The 18,665-nt window shown below is 33.1% G+C and overlaps 1 long non-coding RNA gene across 1 annotated transcript in view; it reads right to left on the reverse strand.

The window, feature by feature from the left end:
* The window catches only part of LOC106689579 (uncharacterized), a 99,251-nt gene that overhangs the window by 19,509 nt on the left and 61,077 nt on the right, over positions 1–18,665 (reverse strand). The window contains exon 2 of the long non-coding RNA XR_001344467.1: positions 18,282–18,464. This is a non-coding gene — a long non-coding RNA (uncharacterized lncRNA). The remainder of the gene's footprint in view (positions 1–18,281; positions 18,465–18,665) is intronic.

Here is an 18,665-nt window from a genome sequence, read left to right on the forward strand (position 1 = left end):
ATATTTAAATTATTTTAAGTATTCAGAATAAACTTCTGATTAAAAAATAAAAATAATTTTGTCAGTTCAACATTTCAATAAAATGAAAAACTTTTATATTTTCTATTCATTATTTTTAATATCAACTTTATTTTTAAAAAAAGTATGTAGTTATATTACATTATCAGTGCTTTATTTATTTATTAAGTTCGTTATTTATACCTATTATAAAATTTATTTTTAACAAACGACGTTGCAATATGAAGGGTTTATAACCGTAAATTTTGACTTATCCTTAGTTATATGTTTATCGTTTATAGTTACCCACGCTTAGCGGAGAAGGTGGTGAGTTAAAAGAAAAAAAAAAAAATATAATTGCAAAAGGAAAAAAAAAAAAAAAGGGCAAAACAATAAAGAATAAATTATTACTTAGGCGCCACGTTATTTTTTTCTTGGAAATAACGAAAACCCCGAAACAATATGCCCACAATATAACTTAAATATACCCTTATATAAATAATTATCGAATTATGACCACTGGCGAATACCTTTACATGTAGATAACAAAAAACCTAGGGGTGTTACCTACCCACCTGTTGAATTAATATTCCGTGAACAACAACAAAAAAAAAACATAAGTAAATTAACAATTTGAAAGCACAGAAAGAACAGCAGAACTATATGTACAAAAGTTCAATAAGAAGAAGAAATATAGAAGCAGAGAATGAAAACGGAAAAAAAAGAATTCTTATCAATTAATAAAACAATTAAAACTTATACGTTGACTTAACCCTAACTTAAATGCTTAAACTTAATAACTATATTTACATTATTATTCTCTTATCTAGGACATGCTGAAGAAACGTCACTGCACTATATCCCCACTTCTAGTGTTAATGACCGTCCATTGAAGTAGAACACCATAATTTTGAAAAACAAAACATATAAGATTACATTTCTCATTTGGTGCTATTTCGGTTCAAATAGTAAAGACAGAGGCCCTTTAAACTATTACCACTTCACATTGAACAATCGTAATGTGTTCCAAAATCAAACTGTCACCTTCACAAAACCAAAACCCACTCGTCTGAACGTACGTGTTCCCAAAATCAAAGAGTCGCCTTCACAAAAACAAAACCCACTCGTCTAAAACATATCGCTCGTGTTTTTATTTCACCATGACAACCGTAACACCCCTTGTCTACGCAGATATCGCCAGTGTTTTTATTTCACCATGGCAACCGTAACAGGTTCATAAAACTAACTCCTAATTTTAAAATACATAAAATGGGGGATAAAAAAAAAACCCAATGTATATTTCAAGGAGCCTAGAATATCTTATAAGTCGTTCAGTTTACACTCTAAGTCTATTTTCCTAACTTTTCAGGAGAAATGGTTTTATAGCTTTTAGCCATGAGTATTCAAACCATGTATCCTGACTAGTTACTACCTCAGCTAAAATAAACTAACCTGAGGTGCTACTTTATGTCAATTATTTAGTACTTGTTTATCAATTTCTCCAAAACGGCTCTGATTAACGGATTAAGCTCGTCATGTCATTTTGCAATTAATTTGTTTTAACAGCTTTGTATCATTGAGATTGAAATAGTCTGACAGTAAAAAATGCCGAATTTTAAAAACATTTTTCTGTTAATTAATTTAAATTTAATTTATTGAAATAGCCAACCATTTCTTCTTGTTAGTAATATGAGACAATCGACAAATATTAACTCTGAAATAATTTGGATAATTAACTGAAGGGGAAAATAAATGTTATCATGTTTTTCACAGTAATGACAATAGCCTTTTTGACTATTGTCTTGATAGCTATGAACTTCTATAACTATTTTATCTTTTTTTTTTTCTCCTACCTAATCTATAAATGAAAAAATAGAAAGGGAGAGTATTTTCATCATGAATAATTAAGAAGTCGAATTTGCCATGAATTCAACTTAAATTGTGTGCTGTGCGCATCAAATTATTTATTATGTGTATATATATGTATATAAAATTGACCGTATAATTTCAAATAATTAAGAAGAAGTTAGGGTTGCGGTCAACAGAGAAAAAAAAATATCAGGATTAAAAAGACACAAAAAAAAAACCAAGAACATTTTGATTATCTTACAATGTCAAAATGTTCTTAGTTGTTTTTGTGTCCTTTTAGCCATGATGAAGCTCTACAAAATGGAGCGAAGCGTCAGAAAATAAATAGGTGTTAATTATTTTTCTTTCTTTTATGACAGCAACTCTGACCATCTTCTTCATTATTTCAGACTATTTATTTATTGTTTCTGCTCAGTGATATTTCGAAATAAGTAATTAAAATCCTTAATGATTAAATTAGTTGTTGAATTGTTTTTCTTGGGTGGTGAAAAAGTATGGAGTGTAGTTACGAAAAAGTAATTTCCTTTTCGATAAAAATGAACATAGCCACTCTGTTAACTAAGGGCCTTATATTTATTCTCCAGGGCCATAGCCAGAGATTGAAAGAGGGAGAAATAGTCGGGGCCCAATAAATTTTTAAAGTTCTATTAGTTACTGGATTATGTACTTTTATCATACTCTTATTAATGTATAGCCTGATTTATAAACATGTATAATGTTTAGCTGTAGTAAAAACCTTACCGATAACCTTTTAATCTTCAATGTTTATCAGTATATTAATATTATTGTCAATAACAAAATATGTGGGATATTGAGTGGGAGAGGACCTGATTTTACCCCAGATACGGGCGGCCCTGGTTAAGTCTATCAAATCAGACTACAGAGCAAAATCATTTCTATAATTTTTTTTATTTAATGTGTACATTGGCTGATGAAGAAGCCTTGAAATGGTGACTACCTAAGTCCTCACAAATAGAGAATTGCTGAGTCCTGGCTCTGGCCCTGGTCATTATCTGGCTCTGTGACGACTCGGAACTGATTTATTCATGACCCGCCTAAACCGATTCCTCGGGATCAGAGAACCCTGATTTGCCCCGAGGAGGGAACCCAGATGACGCCCCCTTTCATATCCCGATATTACACGGCCGCCGGGGATCATCTCCTCCATCCCTCCCAATAAATTTTAAAATCCACCCCCACATCGGACCGTACGTGTCTGGACATCTGATGCGGGAGATAGCCCTACCCTGATGGCACTTCGATAAAATGCATCGTACCCTTGGAGGACATTTTTCTTCATAGGGGTTGTTCCGTTCAAAGACAACTTCTGCCGATAAAAGCCAATCTCTTATATCTAATTTTTTCAGCGATAAATATATATGTATATATACATATTTTAATTTTTGAGATACTAACATAGCATCAAAATATATTTAATATTATTGATCCCGCGGTCCCAACCATGTTAAATTTACGGTATGCATAATTCTAATTCATAATAAATAATAACAGATCGAAGGACAAATATAATGAAATTCAAGGATTATAGGGTTATACCGATGGTAATAACCCGGTTGTTATCATTGTATCGATCAATTAAAATACGAAATAAATTACTGAGCTTCTTCTTCTTCTTTTTTTTATTAAGAATTATAGTATATAGTATATATTTGGCTATAATTTTTTGTTCCATATCCTTTAATAATTTAAGTGAGCGGGGTGACACTGTGGTAAGGCATAATGCTTCTTATTTCCAAACTTCCTGGTCCGAATACGGCTGGGTAGAAGATTGTTTTCTGTTACACTGTAGCCGACAGTAAACCCTGTGTGTTCTGAAGCCCTTCTAGGCCTCATAGATTGGGTACCCTTAACTGGATAAAAATCTACTGCTCGAGCGTGATTCTGACTATATCACTTCCTTGCACAACCGTTGGTCTAGCAACAGTACTTCGTTACTGCACTCTTAACTCTTCATGGGTTGTAGCGGTACAGATTTTAATTTTAATTTAATCCTTAGATGAAACTTTTTTTACAGTTCACCTACCAATGTCCCTTTAGTGGACCTAATACCAGGCATATAAAGGTCAGCTAATATCTATTCCCATATGTTCCATACCACAATAATTATCGATCTGCAACCAGCATATTACACGATGAGAAATTCAAGGCTACTACCACATATTAAAACCATATCATTTTGTTGCGTAGTTAAGCCTGCATAACGTACGGATCTACAATTCTATTTTTGTTCAATTGAAACTTCTGTAGGCTCGATAAAGCAAATTGGTAATTAGTTCAAACGAAAGGTGTAACATTATAATAAATTAAACTTAATTAATTATAATAAATGAAAACTTAAATCTACTTTTATTATTGTTTTGATGACCAAAATAAAATCCACTTGTTTATTTATTCATATAAAAAAGATTAATAATTACCGCAAATTGTAATAATTATTTCATGGTCATCAACAAGCTTTTACATTTCATTTAGGAAACGAAAATATAATTTTGCTTTCTAGAAATGGAAATAAGTAAATACTACATTGTGATACATTTAATGCGTTTTTGTGACATCGTGCTTATTTCGTTAATCATTATTACATTATTAAGATTACTTCTATTTTTGGACATATTCCTTAACAGTTTTAACATAAGAGTTAAATCAAACATATCCTCTGTGTTGGGAAATATTTTTAATGCACGGGTTGGTCACTCCTCAGAACTCATCTTGCTGAGAAGTTTAAGAGGGGGAGGCGCTATCAGGGACCAAACGAAGGCCGTAAAACTGGCGACTGGAAACATTGATAGATATAATAAAAAGAGGGGAGGCCAGGACTCTGTTACTTATGCACATAATTGAGACCCCCTAGAGCATTGGGCTTATTACCAAGGCTTGGGGGACACCGATGGAATTATTAAGGAAACATTTTACAAAGGCCCTTTGATCTCATGTCTGCACTGATTCAGTCTCGGCGACCGTATAATGGCTTTCACGTCTGAATTAATACAAAATATTATTCATTTAAATATAAATGACTACTCGAAGAAAGTATTTTTGTAAAAACTACGACTTTTTTTTGCCAGATGGCTTATATTTTAGGTGAATTATGGAAGAGGACCAGAATATTCAATTATTCATAAAATCAATTATTGTTATGGTTGAAAATATTACTTAAGATGTTTAGTTTTAAATACCAACATTTTTTTTCTGCAAAATAGTGAGCTATATATCACATGATCACATGGTTGCTCAATATGTAATCCAACTTTGCTAAAAATTTTATTTTTTGAGCTATCAGCCAACTTTACAAATTAAAATTTAATTTAATAATTTTCTGTCTCAATGCTTCAAGAAATTCGATTTTTTCATGCAATGCCATGATTTTGCATTATTTCATTAGCACAGAAAAATATCCCTTATCGATCATATAGATTATATGAAAAATATATATCAAGCCGTAGTTAATAAAAACAATCGTTTTACAAATACACCATAAAAGTTTAGAATTGGTGTATAGAGTAAATATTAAGGAGTAATAACTCTTACAACTGTTCTTCTCAACTATAAGGTCACAGGTTTGAGTTGTTTTTCTATTTTATGTTGAATAAATGGTGTCGTACAATAGCAAATTATGTTTTAATTATTTTTACTTGTCTTATATTTGTACACTCATCCACTCCATTGATGATAAATTCAAAACTTTACCAAATTTTAGGATTTTTTAGCCGAAATATTAAAATAGGTCCATAAACTCTAATGATACTTTTTACTAATTTTCTGGAGTAGCGTGGCTCGGTAAGACATGCTACTATCAAGGACACGGTTCAAATTCGGGTGTGTTAGATAATTATTTATTCTGTTACTATGACCATGAGTCAACCCTGTGGATTCAGGAGCCCTCCAGGGTCCACCCAGCCTTATAAAGTGCCCTTAATTGGTAAAAAATCTGACATCTACTGTAATTCTGCAGCATAACCGTTGGTTTTGTAACAGTACTTCCTGACAAAGTACTGCACCCTTGAAACTTAAAGGTTTGGCAATACAGTTGTACAGATTATGTTTAGATCTGTACCACTGTACAATTTTTTTTTGTTTTAATTTAAAATATTTATAGTATGAAGAATCGACCGACGTTTATATACAACGAAATATGTTGATTTTGTTTCAAGTGATAATTTTTAATAAATATCTTCAGAGTTCTTAGGTAGAACCTGTCTGATACATATTCACGTGCACTTAAGAGTCATTACCATGAGAGAAAACAAAGTTTACGGTTTTACAGATTTAGGTAGTTTTATATTGGATGAGGGTAGTCCTTGAAAATCTTTGGGAGCCACGACCCCAATCAAATATGAAAATGATGTTTCAAACACACAAGCTATTCCTTTTTAAGTTGCTGGAACAACTTTCTTGGGTGGATAATGTGAGGACACCGCAATTCTAACGCCCCCAATAAATGAGGAAACGTCAGCTGTATTTTTTTTTGTTTTAGTAGTGGAATTAGGAAACATACTCATCCCATCTAGGCAATGCCCACGTGAAAAATCATTGAGCTATACCGGGATTGTTCAGTGTGAGAAGCCATCGGTCTACCATAACTTTCTTGCAACACTACTAGTTAAAGAAATAAATAAAGATTTTATACACCTGTTTTTTACATAAATTTATTAATAAATCACCTTAATTAATTAATGAAGATAAATCAAAAATAGTATTTGAGGCTCTAAAGTTTATGATGATTCCAATAGAACCGTAATTCAAAGGATCACTGCCTCGAAAAGGTAATCAAAAAAGGTTGTAGGTAAAGCGAGTACCTGGTGGCAATTACAGATGGTACTGAATTTCATATTTTTGTCCTATCCCCAGAGGAAATTGCCACTCGACAGACACAGACCGCAGTAATTCCATTAGCAACCTAATCGAATGCTATCATCATAGCGTAACTTCACTTCACCTAATTACGGGGTCCTCTGGAGGGCTTCACAAAGAGGAGAAAGCAAACTCATACAGCTAATTCCAGCCTCCCCCTTTCCTACTTCTGTCGATGGATATTTCTTAAGGTTTCAACCAAAAGGAATGGTGGAGACGAAAAAAAAAAGAAGAAAAATAAATGAAAAAAAAAAATGGTCGGCTCCCTATTTGGTTTTTCCATTCATCTGTTTATTAGAGGAGCCCAAGAGGTTGGAAACAGAAGCAGATCCGTAGAAGGAATCCGGGCGGTATAGAAATGGGGCTGAGAAAAAGAGAGCCATTTTGAAAGAGCACAAACACACCCCCTGTTTGCTTTACCCCCACCCCCCGCCGCCCACCCCTTCCAATATTTTACTAGAAATACAAGATATAATATGGATCGAGCCAGTATCGGTAGGAGCTGTTTTCACTGTATAACACTGTCAAAACAGTTCTTCTACCCAGGCATCTAACTTCCTACGGCCGTCGTTTAATTTTGTTTGGTTATCCTCTCCTCCTGTAATCTGCCCGGCTTCTAGCTGTCTATAAATATTGCTCGCAATCATCAATAGTACAATGGAACTTTTGGTATTTCGAAAAGAAATAATGCTTTGGATGCAAAGCATATATATTTCAAGACCTTAGGATACGTTAATCAAAAATAACCTAATACATTTTCATGGTATGTATAAATATTATGAAGTTTAAATTGTCTTCTGAATCCTAGAGCATAAGTGTTTGTCCCGCTCCAGTTCCACCACTTAGTCTCTGTAGGCGTTCAATTTAAATGATGGGGTGGGAGGGAGACGCTGGGATCTCCTAGAGTACAGTTTTTGTAATCTACATGTGAGGAAAGCAAGATTCGGAGTTCCTAAAGCAGATTGTTGCAATGTGAATGTTGTATGCAGATAGGTATGAATGCGTTAAAATAACTTATTTTACTTTATATATAATTTTATAACTTATTTGAAACTAGTTTTATTATTTAAACAAAATAAATTATATCCATTTAAGTCTCAACACTCCATTAATACTTTAAATGTCTAATGTTTTTATTTAAAAAACTTATTTCACTAATTAAATTTTCTGTATCTTCGCTGTCTACTTATTTTACTATTATTTGATTTGTCTATTTATTATTACTGGTGAAGTACAAATGTTAATATTGTTTTACGTATTTTTATGTATATATAAATTTTTTTTCTCAGTTGGCCCTACAGACCTGGTAGATCTTTAGTCTGCCCCAACCAGCCTAACTTTGGACTACAGTTTTCCAGTTCGTCCATCTAGTTATCCATTTGGTTTTTCCCTCCCACATGGTCTTTTGCCACCTAGAATGGCATTCATGGTTGTGTATAGGTGTCTTGATGGATTGCTTTAAGCCACATGTCCCGCCCAACTTAATTTCCTTGCCTTCATATCATATCATGGGATTGACTGACCAGTCTCTGTAAGCAGTTCACTTAGTTCTTTTCCTCCATGTGTTAAGGCTCTGATCTCAGACCGCTCCTTAATTATGAAGAACTTTTCCTATAAATCTCTTGATTCTTCTTTCTAGGGTACCGGTTTGAGCCCAGGTCTTGCAGTCGTACAATACCATAACGAAGCTTGCTTTATCGTGGTATTGTACACTCTTAGCTTAAGATTTTTCGGGATATCTGTACTCTTGACACAGAGAAGAAGGCTCTGTTTGCACTTGTTATATGTTGTGATCGATTATTAATCAATTATAATTATTCAGGTTATTGTGGAGCCGGGGTATTTGAAACTGTCTACTTTAGGGAACATCTCTTCCACACAGGCCTTGTCGTTAGGGTGGATTTTTCGGCTTACAATCATATAATTTTCATCTTCATTTAATTGCAAGCCAATTTCCTCTTCTTATTTGAGTCTTTTCGTGTCATCATAGTTTATGGTTCATTCTGACGTTAAATTTACATGTAACATATATATTTTTATTTCCCGTTAGTATGTATGTGTTGTATGAAGTTCCTTCTTCAGACTTATAGCCCCAATACTTTATATATTATATTATTATATATATTTCAGTATGTATTATTTTCTGAATATAAAATTTTAAAAAAAAGTGTAGTGATAATCCTAATCATTGTCTAATTTATATTATAGTATCTTATACCAACTTAACAAATTTATGTTTATAAATGAATAATTTAAGTTGGTTATGTTTTTTAATGCCATAAAATGTAATATTATGAAAAAGGTTGACAAGTAAACATGAACAGCGTTTGGCGCTAACATTTTGAGGAGAGGGATTTTTTCTCTTGTAAGCGGGTATAAGTATTTGTAACCGCTCCCGCTCATAATGTGTTTGATATTAATTTCCGACAATCAAAAGAGAGAAGACTCGGTAAAAGTTTATATTATAGATCTCATGTATTATATATGTATGATCTACTGATTCTGTTTTAATGTAGGATACAAAAAAAATAATATTTTTAAATAATAAAATTATATTGAAGTTCTGGTGATGATTCTCCTCTAAAACGCATGGCTCTCCTCGCATCTGCGGCTACATCGCCCTCACTCAGCCTCCACTGGCTCTCAAAACCATTGACGCAGTTGAGAGAGACGAACTGGGATTTCCCCAGGTCGAGTATCGATATTGTATATAAGAGTAAATGTATTTAAGATGTATAATGCTGTTTTATTTTTTCATTCTCAATACTTTGTTGTTATTTATTTTATTTATATTTCCTTTAAATGTGGTTTGAACGTAAAAGCTTATCTTTAGTACCAAAGTTCATAAGTGAGCCAGAATTTACAAGTAATATTACACTATAAAAACAGTTGTTTAGAGTGTAGGGTGTCACCAACCTGCGTGCATCACCGCTGTTTGCCTATTCTTTCGCTATTGGGTTAAAGAATAGGCGCATAATCGTATATTTCCCTATGGCATCATCAGAAAATTATAGAAAGGACAGACATGAACGCGCCCATCAACTGCTACAATAGATGCAAAGACAAGGCTCAGCTGTGGCGGTAATCGCGAGCATTGTGAAGAGTCAAGGGTTTCCCTCTTCGGGACGAGCTGAAAGGGGACATCTGCATGGCACGGGCCTGATTATCATCTGCCGTACCCAGGTGGGACAACCCTTTAATCCAACAGCCGAGTGTGCGCATTCAAATGGGGTCCCGTTCCTACCTATAGCTTCCTATTTAAGATACTAAGCCAGGGCCCACCGACCCTCGGCACGATCAGTTGGTTCGTTTCACCGGGGCCTCTGAAGGGAGTCTTGAGGGGTTGTGGCAGATTGAGAATTTTCGAAGAAGATCTCGATGACACATGTGCACATAAACAAAGAAAAACACCATTTAAATAAATTTTTCTGGAGACGTGAGCGAGTTAATTTCGAGCGAGTTTTCGTGATGAAGGAGGAATGGAGTCTGACATACACCAGTTTCGGATTCTCATGTCCTGGAGAATTTATGAAAAAAATTATAAGTTGCTATAATTTATACTTCAATACATTATGGCAACTTAAGATTTAAATAAATATAGAATAATTAGATAAACATAAAGTGTGAAAAACTGATTGGAGAAAATCTACTTCTAACAGACAATGGAAACTTTCCCGTATATGTTCTTGAAAATAGGAACAGATTTATAAAATAAAATGTAAAAGTAAATATAATTATGAAGTTATATTATAATATTACTGTATAATTAAATTACAATACAATTAATATTGTAATTTCATTAATTTTTTAAAAATTTATTTCTTTTAAATAACTGTTAAAACTGCTCTTTTTTACTTAATCAATGATTCACGATCTTCTTAAAAAACCGTTCGTCGCATGCATTCTGATGAGTAATTTGGTCAACTCTTGATTCTGCTGAGGTTCACAGTTTTGATAATTATAAGCTCTAAATTTAATTTTAATCATTTCCAAATATAAGTTTTTTATATTATATCAAATATTGACTTCATTATTATCATTAGTAATTTTAGAGGTGACTGATTATAACTCTTACGATATTCATAGACGACAGGATGGATAGGTCTGTACTACAACTTTTTTATTACTGCCTTTAACATCAGGTGATCTCAATTAAGGGTTGAGTCCGCAGAGAAAACATATATCAATTCAAAAGTCTTTGTACTGAAAACGCCCTAAAATAGGTCTTAGTTGATGATCAACTTTCAATTTTAAAACTAAGAAGTGCGTTTAGCTTGAATGGTTTTGATTTTTTACAAATAATTCGACGAAAACCCAACAATGTGAAATGTCACAGTTATAATTAAATAAAATAATATTTATCATGAAAACTTAATGGCGATAATTTCTTTTTTTCCATCATAAACTTCTAAAAATTTATTTTCACTTATCTTTAGAATAAAAGAGTACGCAGTAGTCGGATAGCTGCGTGTTTAAGTTAGAATTATATTTCCTCATGCGTCTCTATTACTTGTCGAGATGTGCTTGGGTCCCCCTACCGACCATTACATGCATAACAAAATATTTTTTTTTTGGAGGTCAAATGGTAGCTAGCAGCCGGCATCGGAACCGGTTGTGGGATTTTGAATGGCAAACAGTAGTGGCTACCTACCGCATATTTCGGGGGCACTACATCCTGTCCGGCGGAGGTACCACGGGATAGCGCCTTACATAAATAAATACATTTATATTTCCATACATATTATACGTGGTTAGACTTCTTTCGTTATATTGTTTACATGTTTAGTGGTTGAAGATCGATTCGCTCTGTATGTTCTGTTTCCTTTCCATACCGTTTACTATGCAGTTTAAATTAATATGCGGTTATTGTATAGAAATTGGAATTAAAGTACTACTATTAATTTAAACTTTATAATATAGTATGCAATCCGAACATAAATAGTTTAAAGGAAAAGGAAACGGAACGTGTAGTATGAATAAATCCGTTGTAATACTTATTTAAGCTTCGAAGTATTGTAATAAAGTCTCCTTTAACGTCTTTTGTCCTGATATACGATTTGATAGATTATATGATCATACAAATTTCTGTTGTCAGTTAAATCTTCTCCTTATTTTGCTTCTCCCCATAGTGCCTAATCAGCGTAAGGAAGCGTTCAGCCGCCGGCTCCAACATTTTTTATTAGCAACTAGGTTCTGGTAGGTTTTGGTCCTGGCCTGACGAAGATACTTCCCTCTTGCTCTGCAAAGCCCGTCGACATACCCCAGGTAGGACATCCTTGGACGTCCACGAGGCCTGTCATCTGGTGTGTACTCCATCGTCTTTAGGGAGTCCCTATGTTTCCTCCATTCTAATGACGTGGCCGAACCATTTCAACTGCCGTGTCTGCAGAGACTCACTGAGGCAATCCCCAGTTACTAGCGTATCCTCTCATTTCAGTTAAATCTAGAATAATAAAAAAAAAAAATCGCCATCATTCGCCTTAAACGTGAATGATTTTTTACAATCCCAATTCTTTTCTTTACTAAATATTCCATATACAGGTAAGTGAAAGTAAAACCTCCGCTAAATGTAACATTATTATTAATTTATTAATAAAAAATTATTTATTTGTAATTACATTTAAAGTAAGCAAAGGCTTAATTATTAATTAATAAGCTAGGTAATTGATCGGTTACACTTTCCTCAACGAGATTGGTTTAACTATTCGTATATGAGTGGCGGACCAGTTTGGACATGCTTTATTAATTTCGATGATCCGCAAAGCTTTAGAATTAGTTATTACAGTTCTGCTTTGTTACGTTATTAAAAGTTTTATTTATTTTAATTTTATCATTGTTCAATTTTATAGATAGGACCAGTTTGGACTGTTTTATTTATTATGCCGTTATTCCCATTCATAGTATTTCAATTTTCAGTTCAATTTTTTATTTTTTTTTTTATAACTATAACAATTTTAACGAGTAACTAACTGCCAAATATTGCTAGACATGCCATCTTTCCCATGAAAGTAAAAATGTTCGTTAAGGAATAATTATCGAAGCGTGAAGCGGAGGGCAAGGGTACGTGATCAGTTATCCCAAGGGATGGGGATGCTTTACACTTGCTGTCAGGCGGAGAGTTTACCCCAGTAAAGTTATTTAAACCCTCCTCTCATCACAAAAGATTCTCTGATTTTTTCCCAAGACCTATTGGCCTCCGAAAAAAAAAATTTGCCACTCTACCCCTACAAAAAAAGACCCAACAATAGAGCCAATGAATAAGACCTGCTAGACTAGCCGTATCATCATTATACGGTAATACCCTAAAACTTTCGGGTTTCACCCCAAAAACCACCCCTCCCAGAGTGTTTACACGGCTATCCTTTTCACTTTTGTGAGAGCTATTTTTTTTTTCCACAATTTTCCCCATCCCCCCTGGAGATGTGATATGAAAGAGTGGCGGGGGTTTATTGGCGTGAAATACCCGTGGGGCGCCTCGCTCTTGAGGGATAATTGCGTTACAAGCACGTCAGGGATCCTGTTACACCTACTCACTCAGTATCCATTCTTACACCAAATTTTCATCTCTCTCTCTTTTTTTTATACTGTAAACGTGTTGTTTCCCTTATGTTTTATAGTTTCCTGTAAATTTTTTAAATGAGTTATACATAAAAAATTGATAAACCATTCAGATTATTGCACAGGAAGATTTTTAATTACAAAAACATCATGTAATTGTTTAAAAATACTTTATTATAAAATTTATAATAATAATAATTGCAGTTGAAATGCATTCAACTTATAATAATTTATTCAATGAATGTAATTGAAAACAAAAAATATTTACCAATTTTTTGTAATCTATTAGTGACTGTGTAATGTTATGATTCAGACAATATGGAATACATATTTCGTAGATTTATTTAAATAGTTAAATAGATTCTATGTAAATAGTAGAACTATTTAGTTTGTATGGAATAATTACTCTGCAAAGTAGCTTTGGAAATTAATTTTTAACACAAAAGTAGTCGCCGATCTTTCAATTTTTTACCATTATGTTTCTTAACCATTGAGTTGGATAAACAAAAATATTGATAAGAGAAATTTGAGAGAAATAATTTTTTTTTTTAAATTTCAAGTTTTAGTTATGAAGTGTTTATCAAATTCTAATCAATTGAATTAATTATAATGCTAACCGAGTGTATAATTTCACTTCCATGAAATAATAGTAAAAAGAACTATTACGTAATATACGTAATTTGTTGTTATTTATACTTGACATTTTATTATAACACCATTAATTAACTAAAATTTATTAATTAATTAAACATAGTAGACTTACAATTTTTACAAAAATATGAATTCAAATAGTTTAAAATATATTTAGTGTAATACTTAGGAATTATGAGATAAGACCAGCCACACTGGATAACGACAAAAGGAGTAGATCTCGTAGCGACCGACAGGTTGCACTCACACAGGAAGGCTAGAAGGCAGGAAGAAGGGTCCAAACCATGGGATGCTGAACGAAGGGGAAAACTGGATCAAGGGAGTAAAGGTCATGTGTGGTACAGGGCAGCATCACGAGGGTTAACTAGATCGAGTGCAGGTCGTCTGGCCGCACGTCACGGTCAAGTTGAAGCAAACTAGTTGTTTGGCCAGGTGAGGAGATGCTGCCTGGACCCGGATATTTGTCTGAATCCTCTTTATCTACTTGTATTATTCATTATTTTCACTTTTTATTTTTTCATATATATCTTGTAACATTTCCATTATGGGTTGAGCTGAATTCTACGTCATTAGCCCGCAACATAATCATTGTGCAAGGCTGCTCTGTACCACATGTGATCTGTCATCTGCTAGTCTAGTTTTCCCCTTCAGCCAGAATCCCACCGTCCTGGACACTTCTTCCTGCCTTCTGACCTTCCTGGGTCAGGACAACTTGCCCTACACCCATTACCAGATCTAGCTCTCTGGCAGGTAGTTCAAATACCCTTTTTAAAGGAGCGGTTTTTAAGGAAGAAAAACCTTATGATATTTACAATAAATTTTTCTAGGAAAAGGAAAACAATAAATAACTTTATTGTATATTATATTGTATCTTAGGCACGTACGTACCTCGCCCCGGAATATATAATCATACCTCTTAGTCATACATAGAATAATTATTTGTCTATAAATATGAATTTAGTTAAAAAATAAATTTACATTATTTAGTTTTTATTTATTTTTCTTCTAAAAATGCTTTGATATAAGGCTATATACAATATTAATTTAAAAGATTTTATAATCAAAATTATAATTAAAATATTTGCCAAAAACACATTTGCTTTTCTGAATTTCAGAATTCCAACTCTAGTTCCATCAAAGATGGGAGCTTAGATAATGAAAAACTGAAACGTTTCAAATTTTTTTGAGGTCATAAAAAACATATGATACACTCAGTAGGAATGTATAGTATGTATAAATGATATTTAATCTGGCTGACTTTATGATAAGTACCCATCCACAACACAAGGAACAGGTTATTATAGTATTCCTTCTAATAGAAAAATGGCTGAAAACGTATTTTAAAATAATTCTAGCGTTAATTTAATGCTGATAATTTTTTTACTGTGTTAGGAGTATAAATTAAATGTGATGAGAAAAAGTTTTTTTACCTTAAAACCTCACCTTTACTCGATCTTTTTAACTCATATAGTTTCTGAACTGCCGATGAAACCTCAAATGCTTTCATTTACAGGAATTTGCCCGAAGAAATGTGGCTCCCGTATTTTAACAATCACATGGAGAAATCAACATAAAAAATAAATAAGTGGCTCAATAAATTATTTTGAAAGTTAATTTGGACAGTAACACTCCTGACTCCTTGTCTTTCAGTTATTTTCAAAATTTTGAAATAAATAAAATAAAAAATACAAACAGCCCAAAAACTGACAACAGGCATAAGGAATATTTCTACCAAGGTCAAATGGATAACTTTCAGGATCAAAATTTGACATTATTTTTTTGAAATTCTGACATAAAATTTATCTGATGATCAAACAATAATAGAATGACCCTAGTGCGGTACGGGCAGCACCTCACCTGACCAAACAACTAATTTGTCACAACATATTTTATTTTTTGTTGTTTTATGAACCTTCCTGGTCATTTCTTACGTGGTGGGTATCCAGAGGTAAGCAACCTATTCTAATCATTACGAAATAAAAGTCAACGACTTGGACAGAATTCCAATCGGCGCCGCTGCAGCAACGAGGCAGCCAAAGTGGAAGTCTTGACAAACATGAGCCCATTGACCGTGAGGTGCGGCCGATAGAACAAAATAAAGTGGAATATTTTTAAATTAAGGTTTGATTCTACCCGGAGAAGCTACCTACAATACAAGGAAGTGAGTTGGTTATACTTTTTCTTCTCTTAGACAAATATATGGTAAATATTATAAGTTTTTTCTAGCTTAAAACCCGCTCCTTTAAAATCGTATTTGTTTGATTTTTATACGTCATATAGTTCAAAAATTGAATATATATGATTAAAAAAAAAAAGAATAATTTAAGTAGACAAATAGGGTGCAGACAAATATCCGGGTCCAGGCAGCATCTCCTCACCTGGCCAAACAACTAGTTGACCGGCAACTTGACCGTGACGTGCGGCCAGACGACCTACACTCGATCTAGTTACCCCTCGTGATGCTGCCCTGTACCACACATGACCTTTAGTCCTTTGATCCAGTTTCCCCTTCGTTCAGCATCCCATGGTTTGGACCCTTCTTCCTGCCTTCTGACCTTCCTGTGCCAGTGGAACTTGGCTTAAAAATGCTTTAAAACGGATTTTTTAAAACTTTTAGAGTTATGTTCATTTCAATTTTTGTCATATTGGTCATGACAAGTCAATGAATTAAACGTGATAGGGGCAGGTTTTTCCCAGCTTAAAACCTAACTTTAAAATAGTAGTTGTCTGGTTTATTTTTTTTACATTTTGGCAAAATAGTAAATGCTTTCATTGACTGATATTGGCCCGTTTAACCGAAGAAAAATAGTTTCTGTTTGTCAAAGAATAACTTTTTTTCCAACAGTTTTTTATTTCTAGAAACATAAAGAAATTAATATACAAATTAACCACAACAAAAAAAAATGGTCAACTAACCACCATTGGTACTTATGAATTGCGCCCACTCTGAAAAATTTGTTGAACCTTCAGATTAAGATTTTCATTTATAGCTTAGCATACAGTTTTATTGTTATCTAAATGAGCATCTTGAATGTATATGTATGTGAGACGTATTTTTTTCGACTAATGGGAAAACGGTGTTGTATTCCGCCACAAGGGTGGGAATGTTTTGCTCATCAAAAATGAATCAGAAATTTGTCAGAATGTAGGCACACTGATAATTGCGGAAAGCACTTCATGAAGGCTCGAGGCTTTAAAACTTGAAGATTTGTTGAAAACCGTATGTCGAAAATTTGATCAAAGAAAACCCCTTGGATATTTAGCCACCTCTGGTAATGGTAAAAAAATAAAATAAACATTATCATCAGAAAAAATGTAGACATTAAATCATCTAATTTTACTCGTTTCATAAACTAAATGAGAAATAAATAAATATTTAAAAAATAGTTTAACTAAGTTTACCTCTAGTTGTTAACAACAGTTTATGTAAACTTAAAAAAAAAAAAAGAAATGTTAAAACCATCACTTTCAAGTTTATACTTGTGACATAAGTATTGTTTGATGCCTAGCTGTTTCAGAAAAAAATGATGCCCATACTAAACAGGTATTTAGCAGTTGAGATTTTTATACCTATATCTATACCTATAATTTGCGGAGTTGCAGATTTTTATACCTATCTAAAAAATACTAAATTTTTAAATATAATAAAAAAAAATAATACATTTTTCGTGCGACTAATTCAGGTAAATAAATTTTTCAATCAACAAGTTTATAAAAATATTTTATGTGTTGAAAATCGGACGGAAAAAAAAATATGAAATCTCCAAAGATTTTTATTTCGTAATGCATCCCTCCGTCCCACACCTTTTTGCAAATTTGAAAAAAAAAATTACTTTATCCCATCTCCATGGAATAAAAATTTATATCTAATGAATGAATATCATCAAAATGTGGCAAGTAATAAATAATGTTTAAGGGCTACTCCTTTTTTAAAAATTACATTCTTGCTATAAATATTTCTACAAAATATAGTTAAATTTTTGCATGATGGAACGATATTCCTCCATTCAAATTTTTTGGCTATTTGGCATGGGATCTCTTAACTTTTATGGATGTAAATAAGTACCTATGGCATCCATAAGAATGATTTACCGATACAACTAATATTATTATTACTATTGTCATTGAATAAACCAGATTATAATAATTATCGATAAAAAAATTATGGGAAAATCGGTAATAAACAATTCATATATTTTCTTGACAAAACTTTTTCTACATTGTCTTTAAGGATTCATTATCCAATTTTTTGGTATCTTATTCACCTATCTCTACTTTGCCATGAAATTGATACAAACATATACATTACACCTTAATATTGAATTGGAGCTAACCTGCTAACCTGTTGATGTGGTCCAGATCTCCCCTCCACACATTGACCTTCTCTGGGGTGATCCAGTTTTCAGCTCAGCCTCCGGCCCTTGGACCACCTGACAACCTGTCCCTTGATGGATGGGGTCAGGTGACTGACCAACAAGTCACCTCGCATGTCAAGTCGTCTTGAGGTACCATGTTACCTAAATATAAATTATCCATGGTTAATTTTAGATGTATAAATTAAAAAATTGATATAGTATCTAGGTTAAAAATCTCGGTAGGATATTAGAAAAGACAATAGGACTAGAATAAATACTCAATGATTCTTATACATAACTTAATGATTAGAATTCTAACACAGGATAGTTTCATCTGAATTAAGATTGAGTGGAGGAGGTTTC

Source organism: Halyomorpha halys, unplaced genomic scaffold (assembly GCF_000696795.3).
Source record: "Halyomorpha halys isolate HHAL.00 unplaced genomic scaffold, Hhal_1.1 Scaffold1399.1, whole genome shotgun sequence".
Lineage (NCBI taxonomy): Eukaryota > Metazoa > Arthropoda > Insecta > Hemiptera > Pentatomidae > Halyomorpha > Halyomorpha halys.